General features: G+C 42.6%; 1 pseudogene; it reads right to left on the bottom strand.

Annotated features, from left to right (window-relative positions):
- Positions 1–12661: 12661 nt before the first annotated feature.
- Positions 12662–14205, bottom strand: LOC105516154 (annotated as a pseudogene).
- Between the last annotated feature and the right edge of the window lie 2744 nt (positions 14206–16949).

The raw sequence follows: 16949 nt of genomic DNA on the forward strand, positions 1-16949 counted from the left end.
ACCACTCCCTGCTCTTCTTGAGCACAGAGCTAATACCTGATCTCACTCAGTAGCCGTGAAAGAGTAGCCACACATCTGTGATGACTTCTTACTCAAGGTAAACACAGAGCGGGTATTGAGCACATCAGCACAAGAGAAAAAGAAAGCATTTTCAACTTTTGCCGTACTGAACCTGGTTCTGGGGAATGAATTTGGTGACCTACAGAAAGAGATCTCATTCATCCTGCACACTTCTACCTTTGCCACTTCAAGAGAACCACAGAGAATGGAATAATTTGTGTCTTGGTAAAACTCAGGGAGTTAAATTTTCAAGGGAAATGAATGTCATGCATTTAATTAGGGTTACTGTGACCATGGGCAAACCAGAGCACTTTCCCAAGCCTGTTACATTCCTGCTATTGTTGCTTCCAATTTAAACAGCACAAGGAGCTGCAGAGTGGGTCTACTCATACTTCAACCATAATCATAAGAGGGCTGTTTGTCTCTTAAATCAGGAGCCCAGGCAGAGGAAGGAAGAGAGAGAGCAATTGGAACAACCCACTCCCTTCTCTGCCCAGCTCCCTAACCAGCTCCCAGTGGGAAAAAAAAATCCTGGGTTGCCACAAAAGAGGGTGAATTTTCTGTTTGTTAAGATCCTACTTGGCACTAAGCCCTGTGGTCTGTTTTCTCATCAGCAGCTCACAAGAACCCGTCAGGTAGGAATTGCAGTCACCATGTTTACAGACAAGGAAGGGAGGCTCAGGGAGGTGATGCCCTTGTGGGAAGTCACACACAGGTCAGTAGTGAATTAGAATTCAAATTAGAAATTTTCCTTAACCTCCCCTTTCCTCCACACACACCCTTAGATGCCCACTGAAGAGATCTAGGTATGCAGGGTTTAAAACCCAGACCCCACCTCCAAAACCAGCAAATTGAAGTCCTCATGAAGGGGCAGGGACAGGCATTGGAAAGTTGTGAGTTCCCATTCTAAGACCTCTTTGGCTACTTACTGTATGCGTGGCCTTAAGCAAATCTCTCAACCTCTTGCTCAATAATCTTAGGGTTGTTAAGATGGTTAAATGAGAAAATACATGTAAAGTACAGAGCAGAATGAATGAATGATAGATAGATAGATAGATAGATAGATACATAGATAGATAGATACATAGATAGATAAAATGCCTTGCAAAGCGAACAATTTCCCCCTCCTCATTCCTGCCTCCTTGAGTTTTAAGAAACCATGACATAGCACTAGAGACAGAAGTGCCTCAAAGTCCTAAAATTTCCCTATGGAAGAACCCAGAGCAGGAATATAATATGTAGAAACTTTCCTTCTCTGGGACCAGCTACCTCACTCATCAAATGGGCCCCAAATTAATTCCCACATCACAGGGTTGCAATGACAATCAAAGGGAGCAATGTATGTGACAGTAACAGAAAACTCTAAGAATCTTAAAAAAGTTATGGCTTTTTTCCTTTATTGTTTACTTTTGGATCTCTATGACATCACTCCAGTTAAATGTGGTCAACTTGCTATCAGGTCCCATCCAGACCCAGGGACAACTGGGAGGACACACAGTTCACGAGCAAAAACGTGGTGGGAACCACTCCATCCAACCTTTACCCAAAACCTGACCCTGCCCAAATAGGACTGTACCCAACCAGACCTCCTATGAGTAGGGAAGGTGTATCCTTAGGGACAAGCTAGGTTTTAAGCCTTAGATTGCCTTTTAACAATTTCTTTTGATGGAACAGGCACAAAATTTGGTTTCAGGAGCCTTCTGTTTCAACCCCAGATCTGCCACCTACTGGCTGTGTAACCTCAGAGAGTCACCTAACCTCTACGAGGCTTACGGTTTTTATCAGGATTTAATAAGCTAATATGTCTGACTGGTTAAGAATTATGGCCAGGGATAGAGTGGTCCCTTCAGAACTGATTCAAGGAGTTTCAAACTTGAGCCTGGCCTGACATATACTCTGTCCTTTTTACCAAGAAATCCAGCACACTGCTTTTTATGACGTTGCACCTCATCCTCTTGGAGATGCCTCCTAAAAAGACCTTCAAAGCCCTTGTGGGATGCTCCTATGGTGTGTCTCTTATTCAGGTCAGAGTACCTACCTGGGCATCCTGAAGCAAGTCAGTCCAACTTTGCCAAGCTAAGTCTGGGCAATCAAAATGCTGGGAAATACCAGCTTCCAGTGGCCAAAAATCAAGAATCTCTTCTCTTCTCACCTGTGATTTGAAGAGTCTCAGAACATTAGTGGAGTGATCACCTCCACGTCTAAAATGTTCCTTCCAAATGTGAAATTCTCTGGGCAGTGAGGGCAGTCTCAACCTATGGAACCATGGTGTTCTGCAGACTGGACCAGGTGTCAGCTGCAAAAATAACAGCACAGCAATCACTTCCCAATTCATGGAAATACATTAAGCCAATAGCTGGAAATTTTTCAACTTCAAATTTTTTCTTATACCTATGTCACCAGTTAGTGCTTTTCCATGCTAGAATCTGGTATTGAATTATGTCATATGTACTTAGCTATTTCAAATTTCATATATCAATATTTTATGGTTTTCAACAAATTATGCAATTCAAGACATAGATTGTGTCAGCTCCCCTGCCCATCTCTGCATGCTCACAGGTTGAGATACATAGTAGCTGTGAAACAAAGGCATTGACTCACAGATTTTCTTTTTAAAAGGGGAAAAAAGAAAAAATGGCCATATCAACATTTTTTTCTAAGTCCAACTCCTCAGTTTGTAAAATGGATCTCATCCATTCTCATCTACTCAGAGTTCACTCTTGTCGATCTAATGTTCCATTTTTCAGGTCCTCTTTGTAGAAAAACTCTAAAGTAGATCAAGTGCTGAAGCTCACTTAGCACTTGGTCTACTCCTTTTCTCTCCTGAAGTCACTGTAATCAGGTTTTTGGTCCTGCCGTTCTGCTGGAAGAGCTCTTGCAAGGTCACCATGACCTCCATGTTGCAAAATCCAGTAGTCAATTCTCAATTCTCCACTTTCTCAAATTCCCAGCTCATTTTACTCCTTCCTGGACCACTTTCTTCACTTGGTTCCCAAAATATGACTCCTATGACTCTCTTCCTGCCTCACCTCACCTCATCTCATTCTCAGTGTCCTTCCCTCACTGCCCCTTGTGCCCCAGAGCTTGATTCTTGGGCTGTTTCTCTTTTTTGTTACTCTGTATCTGTTTTTTTTTTCCTGGAGAATGATGATGATTTTAAAATACTCTTTAAATGCCTTCTGTACTCTGACAACTCTCAAATGTACAGATCCAACCTGGATCTCTCCCGGAAATCCAGGCTTTTATCTACAACTGCCTCATTGGCGTCTCCTCTTGGATGGCTAAATGACATCTTAGACCTAACAAGTTCAAAACCAAACTCTTGTTTTTCCTGTTTTCAATTTCCCTTCCACATTTTTGCTCGTTTTGGAACTGGCAGCTCCATTCTTCCAGGCATCTAAACTCTAAATTACCCTTGGCTCTTCTTTCTCTCGCATCCAATCCATCAACAAATCCTGCAAGCTCCATCTTAAAAATGCATCTACCTTTTACCCCATCCACCGTGTCCACTCTTGTTGAAGCTGCAACCGTTTCCATCTGGATTCCAGCAACGGGCTCCTGACTGAGCTCTCTGCTGTCACCATGCTCCTTTCACTCTGTTCTCCCTCCGACACCCAGAGTGATCCTGTGAAAAGGGGCTCACATCATATCCCTCCTTTGTCCGATGTCCTCTGCATGCTTTACTCCATTAAGCCCTCTGTTCAAATGACATCTTACCAGAGAGCCCTTCCCTGATCACCTTATTAAAAATTACTAATCCCTATTGACCCACTGCACTCCTTTATTCTTACCCAACTTTATTTTTCTTCACAGACATATTTTAAATTCCATATATCAATATTTTATGGTGTTCCACAAATGGTCTGATTGTGTGTATATATATATGTATATAATATTGAGTACCCATAGATGCTAATGGTTTGAACACTTTTCCTTTTTATATTCACTGCTTTATCCCCAGCACCTAGAACAGTGTTTGACTCAAAGTTGGTCAATAAATACTTGTTGAATGAATGAATGAAGTGAATGAATAAATGACCCCAATACAAGAAGTGCCAAAATAGAAGATGAACACAAAACAGGGCATGATTATCTGACTGTAGAGGAGGTCATAAAGGCAGCCTCCCGGGAGAAAGGGATCTGACATTGAGTTGTTTGGCATAAGTTTGAGAACCACTGTCCAATAACAAAGTAAAAATTATGCCCATTGAAGCTTGAACTTGATTCCGGCTCAGATACCACCATTCATAGGCATTCTTTTCTTTGGTAAGGGGACCAGGTGTGCCTGACTTCCAAACACCTTTCCCATAAGAGATCCTGCCTTTGGGTCTTCTTCCCAGTGCCCAGTAGAAATGGGGGCTTGCAACTGTCAGTACAAGGCACCTTTAGTATCCATGGTTCAGCTCACATAGAAAAGGGGCAATAAAGAAAATTTGCTCCAAAATTTTAAAGAGCACATTTGGCCAAATCAGACCTGCAGGAAGTTTAATGTTGCTGGAAATGTCCTGTTCTCTTGGAATGGCTGCAACCAATAATGCTTTGAGAGAAAAGAATCACGTCCATTCACAGAGGAGACTCTGGAGAGAGCAGGTTAATTTCAGCAGCTGCCACTAGAGGTCTGTTCACAGCTAGAAATAAGAAGAGGCATAACTCCTGTAGCCTTTTCGGGACTTCTGGAGAGAGTCTCCTTCCCCAGAGTCTGCCCTCAGAACACACTGAGCTCACGTCACACCTGCCAGCGCCTCTGCTGTGGTCTTTTTTTTTCACCCCTCAGAAACCCCATGTTGGGCCTCCCCCAAACATCATGGAAGGACAGAAAACCCCTTAGAAGTACTGACTGTCCCCAGCCATGGCTTGAAGGTAAAGAGATGAGAAAATGGTTCCTGGTGACTAAATAAACATTTCTACATTTAGCGGTAGCATTTGCAGTTACCCAAAGCAGATCTTCTTCTTTCATGCAATAAATGTTTCCCTAAATGCCTGTCTAAAAATCAAGTTGTTTTCATGCAAAAGAGTTGAGAGCTCACAATCTGAAGAAATACTTCAAGAATCCTGTGAGTAGTGACTTGATAACTCTGAATAATATATCTATTTGATAGATTCATGCATTGGGGTTGCTTTAAATGGCTCTAAGACTTGTCTGTAGATGAGTTTGAAGTATCAATCCTATGTGCCGTAGAGTTTGGTTATGCATTATATGCAGATCCATTATGTATTTTTTATCGAGGTAAAATTTATTTAGCATAAAATTTGGCTGGGTGCAGTGGCTCATGTCTTGATGTCGTTTGGCTGTGTCCCCACCCAAATCTCAATTTGAATTGTATCTCCCAGAATTCCCCTGTGTTGTGGGAGGGACCAGAGTGGGAGGAGGGCATGTAATTGAATCATGGGGGCCAGTCTTTCCTGTGCTGTTCTTGTGATAGTGAATAAGTCTCACGAGATCTGATGGGTTTATTAAGGGTTTCTGCTTTTGCTTCTTCCTCATTTTTCTTCTGACTAGATTTCAGAAGATATATGGAAACACCTGGATGTGCAGGCAAAAGTTTGCTGCAGGGGCGGGGTCCTCATGGAGAACCTCTGCGAGGGCAATGTGGAAGGGAAATGTGAGGTCGGAGGCCCCACACAAAGTCCCTACTGGGGCATCACCTACTGGAACCATGAGAAGAGGGCCACCATCCTCCAGAACCCAGAATAGTAGATCCACTGACAGCTTGTACCACGTGCCTGGAAAAGCCACAGACACTCAACACCAGCCCATGAAAGGAGCTGGGAGGGAGGTTGTACCCTGCAAAGCCACAGGGGCGGAGATGCCTAAGACCATGGGAACCCACCTCTTGCATCAGTGTGACCTGGATATTAGACCTGGAATCAAAGGAGATCATTTGGAGCTTTAAAATTTGATTGCCCCACTGGATTTCAGACTTGCATGGACCCTGTAACTCCTTTGTTTTTGTCAATTTCTCCTATTTGGAATGGCGGTATTTGCCCAATACCTGTACCCTCATTGTATCCAGGAAGTAACTAGCTTGCTTTCAATTTTACAGGTTCATAGGCAAAAGGGGTTTGGCTTATCTCAGATGAGATTTTGGACTGTGGACTTTTAGATTAATACTGAAATGAGTTAGGACTTTGGGGGACTGTTGGGAAGGCATGATTGGTTTTGAAATGTGAAGACATGAGACTTGTGGTGGCCAGGGCCAGAATGATATGGTTTAGCTGTGTCCCCACCCAAATCTCAACTTGAATTGCATCTCCCAGAATTCCTCCATGTTGTGGGAGGGACCCGGGGGGAGGTAACTGAATCATGGGGGCCAGTCTTCCCCATGCTATTCTTGTGATAGTAAATAAGTCTCATGAGATTGGATAGGTTTATCAGAGGTTCCCACTTTTGCTTCTTTCTCATTTTTCTCTTGCCACCGCCATGTGAGAAGTGCCTTTCACCTCCTGCCATGATTCTGAGGCCTCCCCAGCCATGTGAAACTGTGAGTTCAACCAAACCTCTTTTTCTTCCCAGTCTCAGGTATGTCTTTGTCAGCAGCATGAAAACAGACTAATACATGCCTGTAACCCCAGCATTTTGGGAGACCGAGGTGGGTAGATCGCTGATGCCCAGGAGTTTGAGATGAGCCCGGGCATCATCACAAAATCCCATCTCTACGAAAAAATACCAAAAATTAGCTGTGTGTGGTGACATTTGCCTGTAGTCCCAGCTACTCGGGAGGCTGAGGTTAGAGGATCACCTGAGCCCAGGTAAGTTGAGGCTGCAGTGAGTTGTGATCTGCACTACAGCCTGGGTGACAGAGCAAGGCCCTGTCTAAAAAAAAAAAGAAAAGAAAAGAAAACATAAAATTAACCATTTTAAAGTGTACAGTTCGGTGGCTTTTAGTACATTAATGATGTTGCACAACTGTTACCACTATCTAATTCTACTATCTAATTCTATTTTCATCACCCCAAAAAGAAACCTGTACTTATTAAACAATCACTCCCCATTCCCCTTCCCCCAGCCCCTGGAAACCACTGGTCTACTTTCTGTCTCTCTGAATTTTTCTTTTCTGGACATTCCATGTAAATGACATCATACAACATGTGGCTTTTTGTATTTGGCTTCTTTCACTTAGCATAAAGTCTTCAAGGTTCAGCCATATTATGGTACTTATCAGAACTTCATTCCTCTTTATGGCTGAATAATACTTTATCACATGGCTATATCCCATTTTTTGGTTTGTTTATCCACTCATCAGTTGATGGACATTTGAGCTGTTCCCACCTCTTGTGAATTAAGAATAATGTTGCTATGAACATTTTTGTACAAGTCTTTGTTTGAACATCTCTTTTCAAGTTCTACAGTATACATACCTGGGAGTGGAATGATTATTCTATTCATTTTTGCATTCAATACTGAACGCCTACTCTCTGCGAGGCATCAGAGTACAAAGAGGAATAAGACAAAACCCCTCCCTCACCTCAAGTAAGTTTCCTCCATGTTTTCTGCATGCTATTCATTTGTTCAACAAACACATGCCAGGCACTGGGAGTATATCTGCGATCAAGACAGACAAAGGTCCCAACTGTCACGGAGCTCACAGTTGAGTGAGCCGATGGGAATGAAGCAAGTAAACAGATGAACAAATAAGATAATTTCAGGTGACACTGCAGAAGGACTACTTTTAGCCAGATGGCCAGGGGCAGCCTCTCTGAGAAGGTCACATTTGAGCTGAGATCTGAATAACAAGGAGCCAGTCATACGAGAATCCACAGATAAAGCCATGAGGACATGGGGGGAAGAGCGTTCTGGACAGAGGGAACAGCAATTGCAAAGGCCCTTAAGGGGGTAAATCTGACATATTCAAAGAACTGAAATTTTCGCTCATCCACAGCCCTCCCTTCCTGCCTCCTTCCTGTGCAGCCAAAGCCTGATCCATGTCTGCCCACTCATGGACCTTATTCCATCTGCCACATCCTATCTCTTCTGTATTTCTTACCTCTCCCTCTCTACTGGTCTCCTTTCAGCCATAGTTAAATTAATCTACCCTTCAGTCAACAAAACTAGAGCCCTTTGTGGATCTCTCTGGCCATTGTACCATCTTTTTTCTTCTCTTTACAATGGAGCATATCAAAAGAGTAATATACACTTGAATTACCACTTTTCTACTCTTCCTTATTCTTCAACCTTCAGCTATGTGGCTTCAACCCCCACAAACTCATGGACATTGATTTCCTCAAGGTCTCCTCCTCTTTGTAAAATCTAGTGGGCACTCCTTACCTTAATTAACTCTTAATTATGATGGATACGCTTGAGTACTTCTGTTCTTGAAACTTTGTATTCAACGGGTATTAAACCTCACTGTCTTGCTCCTCTTCATAAGTCTTCCTTTCATGTATCTTTTCTGCTGCCCACTTACCAAATGTATTCTATGGGTATTAAACCTCACTGTCTTGCTCCTCTTCATAAGTCTTCCTTCCATGTATCTTTTCTGCTGCCCACTTACCAAATGTCAGTGCACCCAGGGCATATTTTAGCCTCTCTCACTCTCATTCTAATCCTTCTCAAAGTGACATCAACCAAACATTCACAGTTTTCAATACACTGCATCCTCGTTATTCAAGAATTTCCCTACTCACTAAAATTTATTTGTAAACACCAAATCAATACTCTGGGCAGCGTCATGGTCATTTGTGAACATGAACAGAGCAGCTAAGGTTGAACAAGGCAGCACTCCTCTTTTAGCTTTTATACTGCAAACAACTATCTTTCATAATCTATTTAGGACACCCTTGTCTTTTGTTTTTTTGTTTTTTTTTGGTTTTTTTTGCATTTGTGTGCATTTTGTTGGTGATTTGACTGTTCAAGATGGCCCTCAAGCACAGTGCTGAAGTGCCAGCTAGTGTTTATAAGTGCAAGATGATTATGATGTTCCTTATAGAGAAAATATATGTATTAGAAAAGCTTCAGTTAGGCATAAGTTACAGTGTTGTTGTCCATGAGTTTAATGCTAGTGAATCAACAATATATATTAAATAAGGCATCTTTAAATGGAAACACACATAAAACAAGATTATGCACTGATTAGTTGATAAAAATATTACAACCAAAGGTTCACAGGAACCTAACCCCATATTTCCCCTAGGAGCAATGGCTCAATGTTCACTAATTCAGTGTTTTTGGTGACTTTGTAGCATATGACTACAATGAATAAAGAGAATCAACTATACAACCCAAACCACAATGTCCCTAAGGGCATTTTATCTTCAGCCCAAACTTCTCATCTTTTGTAAACCCAAATATTCAGTTGCTTACTGAACAGGTCTCCTCAATTGTCACAAAACACTTTAATTTGGCACATGGAAAGCTAGACTTGCATCTTCATCCCATTCTTTCCCCAACTAACCTATTCACCTTCCTAGTTTCCTTGTCTCTGCTATCGACCTGACTATCTAACCAGTGATTTTAGCCACCATCCCAGAGTCCTCCTCACTGTCCCATCTCCAAAATCTCTGCATCAAAGCAGTCTCCAAGTCTTCTGCATTCTTCCTCCCATGTCTTGAGTCAGTCTTCTCTGTCCCATTACTCTTGCTTCTGCCTTGCAAGACTACTATCTATATGCCTGCCAGACTACTATCATCCTTGGATTTCTGAAGGGCCTCCTACTTCTCCCTTTCTAATCAAGGCTTCATGTTTCTGCCAGAATTATCTTTCTACCATGCCAATTCAATCCTGTTGGATTAATCTTACAGTTTAAAATCTTCACTGGCTTTCCATTGCTAACAATGTCAAGTCCAAATTCCAGCCTGGCAAAAAATGACTTCCCCCAGCTGGGTTCTGACTACCTGTCCTGCCACCTCTCCATCTGATCCTCACATCATCTTTTCTCTAGCAGAAATGAATTTCTTTGCTGTTTCCTAAGCATTCTATAGTTGCATGTTGTTCTCTCTGCCTTGAATATCCTTCTTTCTCTGACTTGATCTTCCATTCTGATATACTATATCCTCTTAGAAGACTTCCTATTCTTTTCCTCACTCCTACCAGACTGAATTAAATGCAGTCTTCTGTCTTCTCCAAACTTAAGTGGGTTAGCAATTACCTTTACTGTTCTGCAAGAGAGAATGGGCACATGTCTAGTTACTTCTATATCCCCAGGGTGGCACTCTTCCTAAAGGTATACCCTTGGACAAAAATGTTAGCTCCTCTGAGCCTCAAATTCACTTTTGCAAAAATGAATTAGTCCTACCCTCCTCAAATGGCTCTTGTAAAAACAAAATGAACAGTGCCCTAAAACAAAAACAAACAAAAATTGCCCAGAATTTAGACCCCAAAAAAAAACCCCACTCAAATCTTGCTAGTACTTTTGCCTCACACATTTCAGCAAGAATTCCCCATGGATGTCCCCATGTTGCCCAGGCTGGTCTTAAACTTCTGGCCTCAAGCAAACCTCCCCTCTCAGTTTCCCAAAGTGCTGGGATTATAGGTGTGAGCCACCACACCCAGCTGAGATTTTTAAACATTACAAGACTAGTAACCTAAAAGAGGAGAATGAAGGGAAGTAGAATTCACACAGCAGCCTCTGAGTTTAGCGTGGAACCATCCAGGGACCGGAATAGATGATGAAGGCAGGAAGAGGCTGGTGGTGGAACTAGTGATGTGCTAGGTGGTATCAAGCCTTGTTGCTGCCATTGTCTTGCCTTTCAAGATGTAGCTTGGGAGTCAACTCCCTGGGGAAGCCTTCCATTGCGTCCTCCAGTCTGAGATGAGAACTTTCTTCCTGTGTTCTGACAACACTTTGGTTTACCACCTCAAAGCCCTTACCACTCTGCATTCTGATTACTAAAATTAATTCTGTCTGAATGTCCTCTAGCCCAATGGTTCCGAACTGGGGGCAAGTTTGCCCCCTCAAGGGCTACTTTACAATGTCTGGAGGCATTTTGCTTGTCATAACTGGGTGAAGGGAGTTACTGCTGATAAACATCCAACAGCACACAGGACAGCCCTTGACAGCAAAGAATTATCTTGCCAAACATGGTAATAGTGCTGAGTTTGAGAAACCTTGCTCTAGGTCAGCACTATTACTTTTGGTGACAATAGAAATGTTCTGTTATGTGTGCTGTCCAATACAGTGGCTGCTGACTGCATGCGGCTACCATGCCCTTCACATGTGCAAATAAGGAGCTTTTTCTTTTTTTGAGACAGGATCTCACTCTGTTGCCCAGGCTTAGAGTGCAGGGGTACGATCCCGGCCCCACCGCAGACTCGACCTCCCATGCTCAAGCGATCCTCCCAAATCAGCCTCCCAAGTAGCTGGGACTACAGGCACATGCCACCATGCTTGACTAATTTTATTTTTATTTTTTGTAGAGACGGGGTCTCCCTATGTAGCCCAGGCTGGTCTCAATCTTTTGGGCTCAAATAATCCTCCTGCCTCAGCCTCCCAGAGTGCTTTAATTTTTTTATTTGTATTTAATTTTAACTACAGTCATGTGTCACTTAACAATGGTGACACATTATGAGAAATGCATCATTAGGTGATTTTGTCATTGTGAGACCAGCCTAGACTGTACTTAAACCTTGATAGTACAGCCTACTGTACACTTAGACTATGCAGTGTAGCCTCTCGCTACCAGGCTACAAATCTGAGTAGCATGTTACTGTGCTGAACACTGTCAGCAACTGTAATACAATGGTAAGCATTTGTGCATCTAAACATATCTCAACCTAGAAGGTACAGTAAAAATACAGTATCATAATCTTATGGAACCACGATCATATATGTGGTCCTTAATTGACGAAAACATCATTATGTGGAGTCTGGCTGTTATTTGAATTTTTTTTTTTTTTTTTCTGAAACTAGGTCTTGCTCTGTCACCCAGGCTGAAGTGCAGTGACTTGATCTCAGCTCACTACAACCTCCACCTCCTGGGTTCAAGCAATTCTCCTACCTCAGCCTCCTGAGTAGCTGGGATTACAGGCACCTGCCACTATGCCTGGCTAATTTTTGTATTTTTAGTAGAGACGAGGTTTCATAATGTTGGCCAGGCTGGTCTCGAACCCCTGACCTCAGGTGATCTGCCCGCCTCAGCCTCCCAAAGTGCTGGGATTACAGGTGTGAGCCACCATGCTTGGCCTTGTAATTTGAATTTAAATGAGCACTTGTGGCTAGTGGCTACTGTGCAGATCAAGCCTCTCCTTCCTACTCCTCCAAGTGGCCACTCGTGTCTCTCAGCAGCACTTGCTATACATTTTTACACTTGTGTGAGCATTTGATCCTTTATCCCCCTCAGTAGTTTGGAAGGTTTCTGTGGGCAGGAAACATGCTAACTGTTCACCTCTGCATTTTGTTTTTTGTTTTTTTCTTTTTTTGGAGGGATGGATTTTAATCTTTATTTACAGCACACAGCAAGATATGAAATTCCACAAAGAAATAAGAAACCCATTCAGAGGACAAGCTTTATACAGTATATACAGGTTGGAACTGTTCAAGTATAGTTTCAGTGTAAAAAGTGCTACAATACCAAACCATATTTAAAAGAGTTCTTTGTAGAGAAGCGGTAAGACAAACTTATACCAAATGTAGTAAACAACAAATTTATGCCTCAGCTACACGATCTAAAAGTTAAAGTTCCCAGGAGTCCCATCCTAAACTTGGAAGGTATAGCCTTCAAAGGTAGTTTCTGGTACCACATTTTCATCTTCTTCTTCCTCTACAGAGAAATCCTTAATTAAGCTTAACAAAGCCTTATACACACTCATTTTCATGGTTTCGTAGAGCTTCAATTTTGTCTAAGCCTCCACATTCCTCAGTCATCATACTAAGTTTCTCAGTTTCACCTAGTTTCTCAGCAGCCTAAAAGATATTTGAAATGGCATCCAGGATAAGCAGAATAACCTTGTATCTTTTGCAGTTAAGAGTTTCATCAGCATGCCACAATGAATGAGGTACACAATCTGTTCAACTGTTTCGCCACTGATATAGTTGGTCACAGCTCATACAGCTTCCTTTTGTATCCTGTGATCTGACTTAGAACACTGGCAAGGAATAGGACTAATCCATGATTCACAACTTGCTGTATCCAGTCCTGACGGCCAACTGTGATGTTTGACGTTGTCCAGGTAGCTTCCTTCCGAGTGTTAGTTTTGGGGTTGGTGAGCAGGCTGGGAAAGACAGCAAGTGCTCCCGCATCGATCACAACCTGAGTCTGTTCATCTGTACCAGTGACAATATTCCCTATGGCTCTTAGTGCAGGAGTCACAATTGGCAATTCAGAAGCTCCTAGAAGCTTCACAAGTTGGGGCACAACTCCTGTTCCCATGACGATGTCAGTTCATTCATTTGGACCATCAGTCAGGTAGGAAATAGCCCAGCAGGTATCTGCTAATACTTCTGGATCATCATGATGCAGGAGTTGAACTCAGGTAGGAAGAATTTCCTCAACAGCATCTAACAGGGGTGCAGGATTCTTGTTGCAGCAAAGATTTGGAAGTATCCAGGTAAGATTACGTAAGTAACCACATGCTACAGATGACATATCAGGAACTGCAAGAGCCAACAGTGGGTCAACTGCACCGTACTTAGTAACCAAGTCTCGGAAAACTGAGCTATCACATGCAATGTTTCCTGGAGCTGATACAACTTGTCCACTGATGTGAGCATGGGGAGATGCCAACAGAGAAATGAATGCTAGGATGGCATCTCCATCTACCACAACCTTGGCTTGTTCTGATTCCCAGAAGCAGTGTTAGCGCCCAGGCAGATTCAAACTGAATGGGACTACAATCAGTTCTGCCCAAGAAAGACACAAATTTTGGAATCAAACCAGCCCAGATTAAGTTGTCTTTGCAGCGGGGGTTGGGGGGGGGTGGCCTGTTTTCCTCTAGAAAGTAGTTTCCTGGCAGCTTGAGTCGCTTGGAGCTGACTTTCCGCATTGTTGCTATTTATGCCTTTGACGATGTCATCAACAGACCAATTTACAGTGCCCTGGTTGTTGTGGTTTTTCTGCAGCAAAGAAGTAGCATCATCAGGAAATGAGCTTACATTTCTCCTCTTCAGCATCTGGTCATCCTTAGCTTTCCTCAGCTCCAGATTGACCTATTCTGCAACACCTCATTTCTGTACTGTCTTTTCCCTTGTTCTTGAATCCGTTAAGTCAGGCAGCTGGGTTCATCTTTCTATTTTAATGCCTAGTACAGGGCCTAGTACTAGATGGGTTCTCAGTACACATGTGTGAAATGAAAGCATAGCCAAAGGATGAATGGCCAGCCAGGGAGTATGTTAGTGAGAGTTCTCCAGAGAAACAGAAGAAATGGGATATTTTACATATACATATATACACATAATATACGTATTTTATATATACTGTACATATATATGTTATACACACACACACACACACACACACACACATACACGCATATAAAATAAAGGGATTTATTTTAAGGAGTTGGCTCATGTGATTGCAGAGGCTGGGAAACCTCCAGATCTGCAGAGTGAGTTACCAAACTAGCAATGCGAGAGAGCTAATGGTGCGCTTCTAGGCTGAAGACTGACAGGCTTGGGACCCAGAAAGAGCCATTGTCCAGTTTGAAGAAAGTACTTAGGTAGGAAGAAGTCTCCCTTATTTGGAGGAGGGAGAGCCTTTTGTTCTCTTCAGGCCTTCAACTGATTGGATGAGGCCCATCCACATTAGGAAGGACCACATCTGCTTGACTCAGCCTACAGATTTAAATGCTAATCTCATCCAACAACACACTCACAAAAGCACCCCAAATAATATTTGACCAAACATCTGGGCACACCATGGCCCAGACAAGTTGACACAAAACCAACCATCACAGGGGGTGACAATTTTCCTTGCTGAGCTTGTGTTTAGGTAAAACTTTATTATAATTAGGCAAATAGTTTAAAGTTTTTTTTCAAAGGACTTACGGATCCTAAATTTCAGTGGGCTTAGCCCTGATCTCTTTCCCTGGAGACAGGAAGGAGCAAAGAAACGGTGTAAATACATCAACCCTGGTTCAGCCCGTGGTGTTCCTCATGGGACACTGAATTCCACAGTGGCTGCTGGGGTGATGGGCTGCCATGGCCTACTCAGGTATAAAGTGGGAGTGAGAAGACCACCAGGGGCTGGGTGCCATGTCCTTAAAATTCTGGACTATAAACTCTGGGTCCCTGGTCATTTCTAGATATGGTCATTGCTAACCCTCAAATTGTTGTTTTGCACAAAAGCAAATGTGTTTTCACAAACAAGAGGGTTTGCTATTTCAAAAACTCAAAGACTCTGCCCTTCTAGCTCAGAAAGCTACCATCCTAAGTCCACCTCTGACGCTCACGCTCTTCGTGCATGGAACCAAAGGACTGTGGCACACTCCTGCCACCTGGTGGCAACATATGAAAAGTCATGCAAAGGCTTAACCCTGAGGTTCTGATAGGGCCAAAACACAAGACAGAAAGAGCAGGCTTGGAGACTTGCATTAGTGAAACAAAATAATAAGTTAATAGGACCATAAACCTGGAAAGAAATTTAGTGATTACTGAGTTCAACTATCTCAATTTCCAGATGAGGAAACTAAGGTTTAGAGATACTTTGTGACTCACTTGAAGATATTTCAGAGCCACGGCCTCATCTTCTCCCATCAAATGCAATTTCGCCTTTAATCCACCTCTTAAAAAAATGTCCTTACTTCGGGCAACTGAAGGCTTGATTAATTGGCAGAATGGTGAGCAATTAAATATAATCGTAAAATCAACCAAAGGGACCAATTTCTGTTACAACCCCTGTTTTGTAATGAGCAAAGGTCTTTGTACAGACACTTGTTCAGAAGTGACATTTCTGCCAGAGATGGTTTGCAATGAACTTGCTCTTTCAATTTGAACAGAGACGGATGTGCATCAGCAAAATCAAGTAAGTGATCACTCCCCTCTACAGGAATGGGATATCACCTTTTCATTTTCATGAATCAAATACAGACTAAATATTGCTGTTTCGCTAGCTGCTGTGCTAGGTGCTGGGAATACAATGAGGAGAAAACCAGAAGAGAGCTTTGCTTTCATGGAGCTCACACTCTGATAGGGAAGACGGATGAGTTAAAATGCAACTACAGTTATGCATCACATAACGACATTTCAGTCAATGAGGAACTACGTATACAACAATGGTCCCATAAGACGATCATGGAGCTGAAAAAATCCTATCTAGTGATAGCATAGCTGTTGTAATGTCATTACACAAATGTTTGTGGTGACGTTGCTGTAAACAAATCTACTGTGCTGCCTGTCATAAAAAATGTACAGTAACGGGGCGCCCTGGCTCATACCTGCAATCCCAGCACATTGGGAGGCCAAGGTGGGTGGATCACTTGGGGGCTAGAAGTTCAAGACCACCCTGACCAACATGATGAAACCACATCTCTACTAGAAATATAAAAATTATCCAGGAGTGGTGGTGCACACCAATAGTCCTAGCTACTCAGAAGGCTGAGGCACAAGAATCGCTTGAACCCAAGGAGGCGAAAGTTGCAGTGAGCCGAGATTGTGCCACTACACTGCAGCCTGGGCAACAGAGTGAGACTCTGTCTCAACAACAACAACAACAAAAGTATGGTAATGTCCTAGGCTTTCACACTCACTCACCACTGACTCACCCAGAGTTGCAAATTCCAGTCCTGCAAACTTTATTTATGGTAAGTTCCCTATACAGCGGTACCATTTTTTATTTTTTATATCACATTTTTACTATACCTTTTCTGTGCTTAGGTAAGTTAGGTACATACATACTTACCACTGTGTTACAATTACCTACAGTGTTCAGTACAGTAACATCCTGTACGGGTTTGCAGCCTAGGGGCAATAGGCTAAGCCATGTAGCCTAGGTTTATAGTAGGCTGTACCGTCTAGGTT

The sequence above is a fragment of the Colobus angolensis genome, unplaced genomic scaffold (genome assembly GCF_000951035.1).
Source record: "Colobus angolensis palliatus isolate OR3802 unplaced genomic scaffold, Cang.pa_1.0 Scaffold276, whole genome shotgun sequence".
In the NCBI taxonomy this organism is placed as follows: domain Eukaryota; kingdom Metazoa; phylum Chordata; class Mammalia; order Primates; family Cercopithecidae; genus Colobus; species Colobus angolensis.